This window comes from Macrobrachium rosenbergii, chromosome 8 (genome assembly GCF_040412425.1).
Source record: "Macrobrachium rosenbergii isolate ZJJX-2024 chromosome 8, ASM4041242v1, whole genome shotgun sequence".
NCBI classification, from domain to species: Eukaryota; Metazoa; Arthropoda; class Malacostraca; order Decapoda; family Palaemonidae; genus Macrobrachium; species Macrobrachium rosenbergii.
This window is the reverse complement of record NC_089748.1, coordinates 54,161,098-54,173,597: the sequence shown is the minus strand read 5'-3', so window position 1 is coordinate 54,173,597 and position 12,500 is coordinate 54,161,098.

Genomic DNA, 12,500 nt, shown 5'->3' with positions numbered 1-12,500 from the left:
CATATATATACATTATATATATATATATAATTATATACATATATATATATATGTGTGTGTGTGCGCGCGCGCGCGCGTGCGCGTGTGTAGCGTTTTTGTATGTACATATGTATGTACGTTTGTATGTATTTATAAAGAGAGAGAGAGAGAGAGAGAGAGAGAGAGAGAGAGAGAGAGAGATGAACGTGTTGAAAATTAGAACGTTAACCTTAAAGATTTTACTTTAAACTTTGTTGTTTCCAAAATCACTTCAAGAATTTCAAAGAATAAAATAGATATTGTATTCAACAGATTATCATCTACAATATTTAAAGATTTTCATCTGCAATATTTAAAGATTTACAATAAAAAAATGCATATATTTTGTCTACGTAGTCAATGATATTCGAAAAACTGATACTGATAATGTATTCCAGTTATATGTAGATTATTATAACCTTGGTTAAAGAAAAGAATTTCATCTCCTTTAAAGTATATATTATTTGTTAGTTTATTTTCAGTTAGGCGCTGAAAGCAATGCTTAGCAAATTTTAATAAAGCATTTCTTTTCAAACATTGCTATCCCAAAGAAAAAAAACTTCCCTTGAAAAAAAGACCAAAGCAAAGCCATCCCAGAGTAAAATATAAAAGAAGAAACGCAAAAGATGGGTGAGGTCGGGAGCTAAACCCCCTTTCCCTGACTGTTCGTCCCCCGTTTCCCCCTCTGGAAGCCGCTTAGCTTTTCCCTACTTGACTCTACATTTCATCTCAGCTCCCTCCTCTCGACTTTCCCGCAACATCTAATCCACAAATGGAAATAAACCCCGCAGATATGAGTTTGGAAATATCACCTCCGTGACTTCCAGCGAAGAGAGGCGTGGGCCAATCCCGAAGGGAATCTCGGCCCGCGAGATACAAATCAGCCACTCCGATCGACCGCTCTCCCCTAAGAAGGCTGTGATTGGGCGTCCTCCAGGCCGCAGCAGCCAATGAAAACTGGCGAGCTGGCCGCGAGGGTAACGGTCCAACTGTCACTGCCGAGTTTCAGGGAAGAGGCTTTAGATTCACCCCTGCCACTGGCGGAACGGTTTTGCAGTTAATCCTGACAATGGTTTATTTACAGTATTAACACTCTGCTTTCCATAAAAGCTCGCGCTTCGCATGCTACGAAATTCTAACCATTTTCTGAGTGAAGAAAGAAATGGTTGAGTGTGAATTGTAAAGTAACCATGCGACGAGGCCAGAAATAAATGGATACTCAATGAAAGCGCTTCTTCATTGGCTACCCTGGGAAAGATTTGGTGCAATCTCCTGGGATCTGGAGAGCCTAGACTAAGTTGAAGGTTTGTCTTATCCTCAAGGGAGCTTGGGGATACCGAGTTACGTGTCGGCTCACAGCCCAGGCTCGCTCTCCAGCCTAGGATATCCACCACTAATAACGGATACAAAAATGAACTCTCTCTCTCTCTCTCTCTCTCTCTCTCTCTCTCTCTCTCTCTTCTCTCTCTCTCTCTCTCTTCTTTCTTACTAGCTCGCGCACCCTCTCTCTCTCTCTCTCTCTCTCTCTCTCTCTCTCTCTCTATCATGGTGTGATTTGGATTTGTATCTTTCGAAGAACATTTCCCAAGAAAGACTATTTCAAGGGTTAGTCTTTAGTTTTCTATAAACAGTTAAATTACGCCTTTGCAGTTTACTATGGTTATTTTTGTAGTTAAACGCAAAGCTTGGATAATTTATATAAGAGAAGAGAAAACTTAGTTGTTCAATATTTCTCTTAAATGTGCAATACGACTCGCTCTTTTTTTTACTTAATGGCACTGTTTTTAGATTTTTCTAAAGAATGCCTAGATAATCAGGACTACAGAATAACTTTTTTTTTATCGAAATTTACAAGAAAACTAAACAGCTTAATATTTTTTTTAATGTCATGAACTTAAATATTAATTTCGTATTTAAATCCTCTTTATTAAGAGACATTTAGATCGACATTGACACGAAGACGTTTTTCATAAAAATTTAACAAAGTCTGATGAAGCCGAACAAGAGGAGAACTTTACAATGATTTTACTGAAAACTTCTCGCTCAGGTAATACGAAAAACGAGAGTTCGTAGAGTATTAGGTCACAAGCAGATCTCAAGTAATCCACTTCTTGTAATGGTTGGTTCTTGCGATCTCTTTTGCCCCTTAAAACAAATAATATTTTATAGGTTTTTTTCTGCTTCGTAGTTAAGCAATTTACGATTCCTTTTTCAGGCAGCCATTGCGAGCATCTTTTCTGGTAAGCTTCTTTCCTTCTTATTTTTTTGAAGAAACTGCAACTCGAGGCTAATGGATAGGTATTTTGTTTATTTGTCTTCACATTTCCTCGCAAAGCTTAATGCTTTTCGAATCTGTTACCATGTAAGTAAAGGAGGGATTTACTATCTACGTTTGAAGCTTCGTTGCTAGGACTTCGTCGATACAAGTCTCGGCTACACTTTCTGAAAAATAGTAGCGGTAAACTGTTATGGCTTTTCTTCTGCACTGATTTTCATCGCTGGTTAACGAATCATGCACAATCTCTTCAATTCAGGCGTCATCATTTGTTCTAAATAATTAAGAGAAAAATGTCTAGAATATAAATATTATCAAATATTATCACAACAGTTATAATAGTATGATACTGATAATAGTAACCATATTAATATCACTAGCATTCATATTCATATACAGTTACAAAATCAAAAGCAAAGAAGACAAAGAAAATTTCTGAATGATTTCGGAAGAAAGAGCGGCTCTGTCTTTGTTTCTGCGTCGTTATTAGCCTTTATGAAAACTGATTCCGCTTTTTAAATCTGGCACTCGGATGGCCAAGTCTTCAAACAGACGTAGAACCCAAATACAGTAATAACTTTATTCTAAATGTCTAATGTTGTCCTCTGTTGTGGTTATTTGCTAATATAAACAAGTAAAAAATGCGCCGAAGAAACTTCGGCCTCATCGAGGTTTCTGCACAGTACATAACAAGGCCACCGGAAACAGATCTATCTTTTGGTGGTCTCGATATAATGCTGTATGAGTCATGACCAATGAAGCTTGAAATCGGCCCAGTGGTGGCCTGGCCTATATCGTTATGAACGCTCGATTATGGCTAACACAACCTTAGATAAAATAAAAACTACTGAGTTGAGGGCTGCAATTTGGTGCAACGTATGACTGGTGGGTGGACGATCAACATACAAATTTGCAGCCCTCTAGCCTCAGTAGATTTTAAGATCTGAGGGCGGAGAGAAAAAGTGTGGACGGACAGACATAGCCATCTCAATAATTTTCTTTTACAGGAGACTAAAAACCTTTAGATACCGAACTGCCGTACGTACATTATGCTTTCTCTTGCTATCTGCTTTTTAAAAGAATAGATATATTATAGTTTTTTCTTTGATTTAATTTTTTGGCGATGGCGCAATAAACAGGAATATGTTTGAATTATCTTCTCGCTTCAAATTATTATTATTATTATCATGAGAAACAGACTTTAAATGACATTATTTGCAATGTTCATCTTCCCTCAAAGTCCTGTGTTTTATGTTTGGTTTCTGTGCTTTGAGTAACTAATGGTGAATGTTCTTTCACCTCGTTAAACACCTCATTAAGGGATGGGGCCCCTTGAATTTTCGACTCTGAAAAGCTCTTTCAGCGACTGAATTCCATTATTTAATGACGGGATCACGTTTTATCAGTGTAAGCTCCTAACACGCTTTCTGCTTTATTCATTTAAGTATTCACTGTTGAGGCTAAGTAAATCTGACATCCATATACTATATTTGAGCTAGAAATTTTTTTTAGTGTAAGTAGTTTGTTTCATCATTAAAACAAGCAGGTAAAAATTAAATTTTCTTTAGAATTTTGAAATACAGACATCACGGTAAAGTGCTCTTACCTGGGAACGTTGCTAATGTGTGCTTGTATCAAAGATACGTCTGGTCATTGGTCTTCTCTCTCTCTCTCTCTCTCTCTCTCTCTCTCTCTCTCTCACACACACACACATACACACACGCACACATACACACACACAAACACACATTCACACATACCCAATTTACAAATATTTTACCATCTTGTACTTTTGTAAGCCATTTAACCTCTTTATCATTTGTCTTGATGCCTTATTAGATTTCCTTTTAGGATCGTCTTCATCAAAAACAGAATCCTTAAGAATATTTAAATTAATGTAGACTATCAGAAGAAAATTGGAGATGACTAAGATTGCCTTCAACCATCATCTACTTTAAGTAGATTAAACTACATAAACCAATTGCAGAATGACCTGAATAGATTATGGGACATGGGATTATGTTATTATCAAAGACTGAATACATATGTATGAAGATATTGTCAGTGAATTCAGAATTTTCGATTCGTGAATTCATAATTATTTGAATGATATGTATCTTAGAAGTTCATACACTCGAAAATGAAAATATTAGGCAATTTAAAAAAGCATGATGTATAATGCCTCATAATGGGGTTAACAGAACGCACCACTGTACCTCCGTAGGTTTTTGTGCATTTAAATCTGTCGCGTGAGAAAAAAGTATATGTCCATCCACACGCGCACGCACAAACATACACACACACAAACATATAATATATATATATGTGTGTGCTGTGTGTGTGTATGTGTGTGCTTATAATGCTATGTGTGTGTGTTCGTATGTATGTATGCATGAGCAATTTTAGGATGGTTATCCCATTTGCTTGCATTGCAGACAAATTTTGAGCGTTAGAACAACAAAAGCTTTTTGTTATTTGAATTTTTGCAGTGTTCACGTATTTACTTGTTTATGCTAACTGATTTTAGGGTATAACTATTAATAAGAGTAACTTTACTCTGATCCCTTAACTAATCGTTCTGGTATACTAAAGACCAACCACCATTGTTTTTGTTATGTTTTCATCACTTTCTACATGATAATAGCCTACTGCAGTAATTTCTTAATTTAAACATTCATATATATTTTTCTAGCTTTCAAACAAAATGCATTATCAGCTGATTCCCTTGTATACGTGTACCATTTGGTGATTTCCTAAGACATAAAATCTGTGTACAGACCTTTCCATGGCACAGTAAGGCATACTCGCAAAAAAAAAAAAACTCAGTTTTGCCAGAAATAAAAGAACCTTTTTGGCTGTACCATTTATTAATTTGTGAGCAAAAGTGTTAGATAAAAATTTTGTGGTTACTAGGATTGTAGCAACCTGTTTCATACAGCCAAAAGTGATATGTCTCCATTGCTGTTAAATCTTATTTGAAATGACTGACGATGCAAGACAGAAGAGGACCAGAAAATATAGGTGAAATGATTTTTGATAAAAGAAATCAGTTAATGAAGTGTGGACTAAGCAGTGTTTGCAGATGATGCACTGTTGTCTTTGGTACTGAAGAGAAGTTACCGTTGCCTGGCGACAGAGTTTGAAATGTTTGTAATATTAAAAGAAAGTTGAAAGTGAATGTTTTGAAGAGTGATGGTTTGATGGTAAGTGGAAGCAAATAAGACCAGTAAGTGAATGCTGGTAAAGATGAGTGGAAAGTGTAATTAAATAATTCGTTTGTTTCGTTGATATATATATATATATATATATATATATATATATATATATATATATATACATTCATATATATATTATATCATATATATATATATAACATGTATATATATATATATATATATATATATATATATAATCTATATAATATTGTGTGTACGTGTGTGTGTAGTGTGTATGTGTGTGCAAGCCCTTATGATTTCTGTATAGTCATGATAACTTATAAACAATAGAGTTTTAAACGTCACCGATAGTTTTGAATTCCTTAGCACATAAAACCGATAACCTGATTCCTGAGCAAATGAGCACATCAACTAACAGTCATTAATATCCACAGGTTATGACTTTCCAGTTAAGTAGAGACTAGGGGTACTTGCAGAAATTTACAAATCAGTTTGAAATATAAAATGTAACCGAACTTCAGTTAGTCTAGAGTGCTAGAAGATTTCTCGTGGTTTGAAACACTTGCTAACTATGGTTAGTTTCTGAACTGCAGTTTGTGGAATTGACGTATGGCGATTCTCTTTATTTTTCAATAGATGTGTTTTAGAATAATGATAACAAAAGCTTAGAGACATTTTCGGATGCTGCGAAATATCAATAAAACCGTAGAACAATGCTTATAAAAAGTTTCATAACATTGAACGTGAAGTACAGCAATGATGGCTTTCACGATTAGCAAAGAAGAAAAAGTTGAATCTGAAAAACAACATAAGAAATAACTGTGATGTGATGCGATTTGGAAATGATCAGTGATGTGATGTGATTAATGAATTATATCATAGTGCACCGCACCGTTTTTATCGCATAATCCTGTACAGCACCACTCAATTTTTGTCGGGTTTTGTCAAATGTGATGTTTCCTAATCCCAATCTTGTAAATAATCGAGAAGAAAACGGATTTAAAATTTAAAATAGTCAAGCCTACAAAGTTAATTTCTTCGTTTTCTTAAATGATCACTTTTACCGTTTTCTATTACATATCTTCATAGACTATATGAATTTCTTTTGCCAATTCCTCAGTCACCAAAGTGTTGTTGTTGGCAGTTATGGGCTTACTTAAAGCAAATGTAAATTGATAGAGTCTGGTGGATATGTGTTTGGAAAGTTAAGTTTATTTCTTTTAATTCACATATTAATAGAGAAAAGGCTAAAATTTCATATAGAAACCCCAATAAATCTATTACAGGAAGAAAATTTTTCCAAACATGAGAAAAATTACTAACAAATTTTATCCAAATTTCAAAACACGCAATGATTCACTCAGTTGCCTGATCCAAGAATATTTGTCACTATGCTCCTCTCGATTTTATTTTTATCAGTTTATGTTTACAGCAATCCAGCAATATGTTATATACTTTTATCCTTACTTCGATATGACTGATTCGTAATGTACTAGTTATTTTTCCTTTTCCAGGATTCATATGAAAAAATAAGAGGTTTGCGCGCACGCACACACACACACACACACACACACACCCACACACCTTCTTTATCCCCTACTACATTTTCTTATACTTGATGCGTTTTAATCGCATTTATGATGAATTTCTTGTCTAACTGATCAGTAATTGTTATTACTGTCACCGTTTTGAAATATTCTATTTAACATTTAGAAGTACAAATCGTCATTTGCCTCTTACTACTATGCGCCGTAAGTTCACCAAATGTTTTAAAGGACACTTAACGGCTGTAAGGATATATCTTTCGTTTGACAAAGTATGGTAGATACATAAGTCATTGTGATACCGAATTGTTTACTATTGAGATCACACTGCATCTTTAAGGGTTAGAGTTTTTTTGTGAGTGTTTTACTGTTGTTTATAATAACTGTTGCCAGATTCGAGTTTATTAAGTAATTGCTGACTACTGGGTCAATTTTTCTTTTAATTTCTCAACGAGTATGGTCTGTTATTGCCAGAGGTCTTCTTATCTATGATGTATACACTGCTTCATTAAACAAGCACGTGATGCAAGCATGACTGCTTTTGGAGACTACACTCAAGTTGTGCTTTTAACTTTTCAGACTGCTGGGACAAGTGTGGTTTTCCCATAATTGCCACCCATACAAGATAGAATGCAAATACCTAGCGTCTCTACAGGATCCTCTGGTAACTATGTTTTGCCCTCAGAATTAAGGGGTAGGTGGTAACTAATTTTACCTTCAGAATTAAGAGGTGAGCAACTTTCCTCTTTTAGTATGTCCCAAACATTCCCTGCAAGGATCTCCTCTTGGCATACGGTAGACATTTATCTACCGCACGCCAAGAGGCGCCTCGGGAAAACATTAAAAATAAATAAATAACAAATAAGTAATTAACTAGAAAAAAACACTTAGCAAGTCATATATCTGTTTTATTTTGACTTCATTGAGATGCAGTTTTGTAAGTTATTTTGGAATACTTATTAGGTCATTTGTTTTTTAAGAAAGTTATTTTGGATTTATTTTAATCTGGCTGTAGATAATCACTGTAAGGAAGACCTCTAAAATTCATTAAATATTTCACCTCTAACCTCGCTTAGTATAAGTTTGAAAGGTTTGCTCTTTTGAATTTTTCCTTATCTTATTCTTTAAAAGTAACTTGTGATGACAGCTTCATCATTATAACACTTCGTCTAGTAATTTTTATGTCTCGGCAGGTTCTTGCTAATCTGAACTGAAGTTGACTTGAACTGACCGTTAGTACCTGAATGGAACGGGATGGCAACGGAGATTGACTTTTCCAGAACGAAAATGATACTATCTCTTCCCTACCTGCATGTCTTTGTTATGGAACACCAAACTGGGTACCAGTAAGTTATCTACTACGGACGAAAGGGTAACCGTATTTGATACTGGATTAATACACTCAGGCTGAATACTAAATGAACCAGAACTGTCTTGGAATCACCAGCATACATGAGGTAATAGACCAATAGATTCTAAATTATCCAAATTTAATCCCTTTACAATCTTAGTATGACTTTCTATTATTATACAAAAATTTTAACGAGGTACTTCAGTCTTTTAGAACATTTAGAAGGCATTGCGCAAGGACAAGTAAGTTTAGCTTAATTATTCAGACTAATTTAATTATTCAGACTAAGAGTTGAAGCAGTCTGAAAACTGAACAAAGACTTCCCAATGAAGCCACCCAGAGCACATTATATCCTACATTCTGCATACATGTTGCAAAACTTTAACCTTTAGCAGCTTCAATATCACCTCCACTGATAATGATAATTCTTCGTTACTGCAAGCTCTGCTTGTACAGATTTCATAAGTATATCGTAATTTGGTCCAAAGTAAAAGTTTCTCCCCCCAAAAATTTTTGTACCTCGAATCACTGAAAAAGAATTACACTGAGAAACATAGAGTAGCTTTCAAAGTATACAAATAGAAAATTTATTTTGATCCTTCAACAACGTTTGGTAGGTTGAAGTTTCTGAAAAGTTTATTAAGCTTATACTGTAGACATATGTTCTTATAAGAGATGAGTCAGTGCATCAAAATAACTTTGTTTAAAATGCTGAGAAAATTAAGAACTCTTATAACAGAATGACACAAACTTGAGAACAGGATTTGGAGGATTATGAATAAGGTAATATTGATTTAAAAACTTCAGGTCTTATCACAACTTCCGATTTAGGCTTTAATGCTTCACTTTGAATGGCTTTTTGACAATCCTAGTGTTCCCCTTGGAGATGTAATCTAAAGAGAAGTAGTTAATACACTGAAGCTGTCTTGAAAAGAGGTGTCTTTATTAAAGGCAGACAGGGCGTGCATGGGAATTAATATCACTGTTGGTTAATGTGGTGTATCCTATGCAGGACTGCGTGGAGTTGGGTTACCACCTGAGAAAACACATGCCTTATTTCGTTCCCCGGTGGTTTTCATTTTTACAGTGTGTTTAAATATGTAAATTAGGTGTTCAGAGTCAGACAAGACTCTTTATCTATTGTTTTCCTTTGTTTCAAAATATTTGTCCCTGTGGAATATTTTCCGCTTGGGTGTTTTACTTGAATTTTATCTCTCTTTTTTTATCTTTAATAATTTCCGAGTTGCACCCTCGGTAACTTAATTGGGTATTTCTTTATAAAAACCTCATTTGTTGCAATAATATACAAAATCGATGTCATTCATTGAAAGGACTATTCTTTTTTAGGAGTCCTTTATATGATCATATTTCAGGCCTCCAACTTTCATAGTTGGATCAAATTAACAAAACATGTAGATTTCATAAATACAGGTGCTTTTGAAAAGGTTATCCATACTTTAAAAAGTGTTACCGAGTAAAACTAAATACATCATCCTTACGAATTAGTGGATGAATTCGGCTACAAACTTACTCGTTGCTCAGTCACAATCATATTAATCACGAGAAAACCCATTAAAAATATATGTTAGTCAAACATTAGATCTTTCTAAGTACTACGTTTATATATCAGCTAACACTGGCACTAGTCACGTCCATATAACGACTGCCTTCTGTATAAAAGTGGGGTTTCCTCTCAGTTTCACCTATAGAGCCCTGTGCTATATGTCATTTTTTTTTTTAATCTGGATCTCTTTATCTTGTTACCCATTCATCCCAATTCCCTATTTTCATTGTCTTAGGCGCTGAATGACTGAAGGTGCCCCAGAGCTTATCTTTACAGCCTAAATTTTATCATTCATTCACTCATTCATTCTTCTCATTATTCATATAGGTCACCACTTAGTGCTTTGAATGGGGCATTGTTGTACAAATGCTAAGTATTACCTTCGGTGATGAAGGCAGGGGTGCTTGGAAGCATAAAAGATGAACCATGAAAAATATTCACTACTGACTTGATATATATATATATATATATATATATATATATATATATATATATATATATATATATATATATATATATATATATATATATATATAATCCTTTGTTACTAGCCATTAAATTTTTTTGCGTTTGGACAAATATAAATAATTGGTAACCTCATCTGAATTTCTTAAAATAGCTGCACCTTATGGATGATGTTAGAATTTCTTACTGTTATGGATGATGTTAGCTGCAAATATCCTTTAATGAAATGATTCTGATGAAATCGGTGCAAAGTCTTGACAAAATTTAATCATTTTCTTTTTTTCGTCGCCGCTTCTGTTGTTGTAATCTTTTATTGAAACGTTCTTTTTACCACTGCCTCTTTTTTTTTATTTAAGTCGTATTCCTAGTTGTTCCATTTAATTCCAAAATCATTTGTGATACTGAATCCAAACGACAGCCTTTCAAAGCGCTATTGAATTGCAAGTTGCTCATTAATTACCTTAAACAGCGTTCTGTTTGCGAGGGAAGAAGACTAAACAGCATTTGATTTCTCAGTCGTTTTATGCAGACTCCATAATAGGTTCATAGTTGTCGAGACAAAAAGCCCCGCGACCTCAAACATTTGCAACACCAAAACCCCTAAACACTAGACCAAATTAACCCAAGATACGAAATTCTCCTCTCAGTCACGTAAGCTTCTTTCAGATTAGTTGTACTCAAGGCCATGAATGAGATGAAGAAAGCTGTTTTCCTCGAAAGTAAGGTTTTTGTAACAATTTCCAAAGGTTGAAAGTCCCGTACTTAATTAACTGCATAAGTAAGATTCGAGTCGTATAAATATTCGAAGATTTGTTCAATAGAATTAACCTTGGACTCCATTTCAAACTAAATTTTTATTCCGTCTTCTGTTTTGGTTAGAAAATATCTTGGAATAGAAAATAGTACTAAGATATATTTGAAGTACTCCACATGTTAACCCTTATCAAGGTTCTCTTTCAGATGTATGTCAATCTAAAAGAGCATCGCAGGTATCTAACTGCTTTCTATATGCATATTGACTATCAGTTAACAATCCTTTAGATTCCACATACTTATATAGTGCCTTAAAAATAAGCTTTTCTGCAACTTTCGAGAGCAGAAGGAGAATAGAAATTGGCCTGTAGTTACTCCAGCCTGCAGATGTGGCACTCTTTGGCACAGGCATTGTAGTACTAGGCTTGCACTTATCCTCGAAGATACTAAGTCGACATACTCTTGGGAGACAACACGCTAAAAGATTTAAAAAAAAAACAACGGGAAGAAACCATCAGGATCTTCTTCATTCAGCTATCAGGATTAACAAGAATTTTCTTAACATGCCTTGAGTAAAATGCAAATATTGTAAGCATAGGTTCAGGATGAAAAATATCAAGGAAAGGGACATTCTCAGCTGAGCAAATATTTTAAGAACAGGTTCAGGATGAAAAGTATCAGGGAGAGGGACATTCCCAGCTGATTGCTCAGCTGCGAAAGATTGATGAAGCAGTTCAGCCTTTTCCTTAGGGCGAGTAACCAACCTACGTCACCTGTTAGCGGTGGAATGGAAGACGAGTCTGACCCAAAGACAGATGATGCCAATTTGGTCCACCACAGATGAGGCTGAGTAATTCCTTCAAGTTTCCTCTTCAAGGTATTATTATAGTTTCTCTCAGCTATGTGGTAAATTCTGCTCGCAGCTCGGAGACTTAACAAAGATGGTGTAATTTTCATGTGAACGATTTCGTCTCCATGGGTGGTTTTTTACACCTTCACAGATGTGTGTGTCTCATGAGTCCTGTTTAGTACCATGAAAAATCATACTAGTTAACACCCAGTGCATATTCCTGTTCTTCATGAATACAATTCAGTTTTCCTATGTTTTCTTTGTCTCTCGTACTTTCAAAGTTTTTCTCCATAGGGCTCTCAACTCCTTCTCGTTCCTGGGACTTCTAGCTTTATCTACTTTCCCACCTCTTCTCTCTACATACCACCAACAATGTTGGTTTGAGAATTTCCAATGTATTTACACTTGTCATGTAAATGGCAAGTTTTCCCCTTAATTTGCTATGAGTGGAGGTTGCTTTGATGCATACAGCCCAACTTGGATATAATTTAAGTTGCTGAGGTT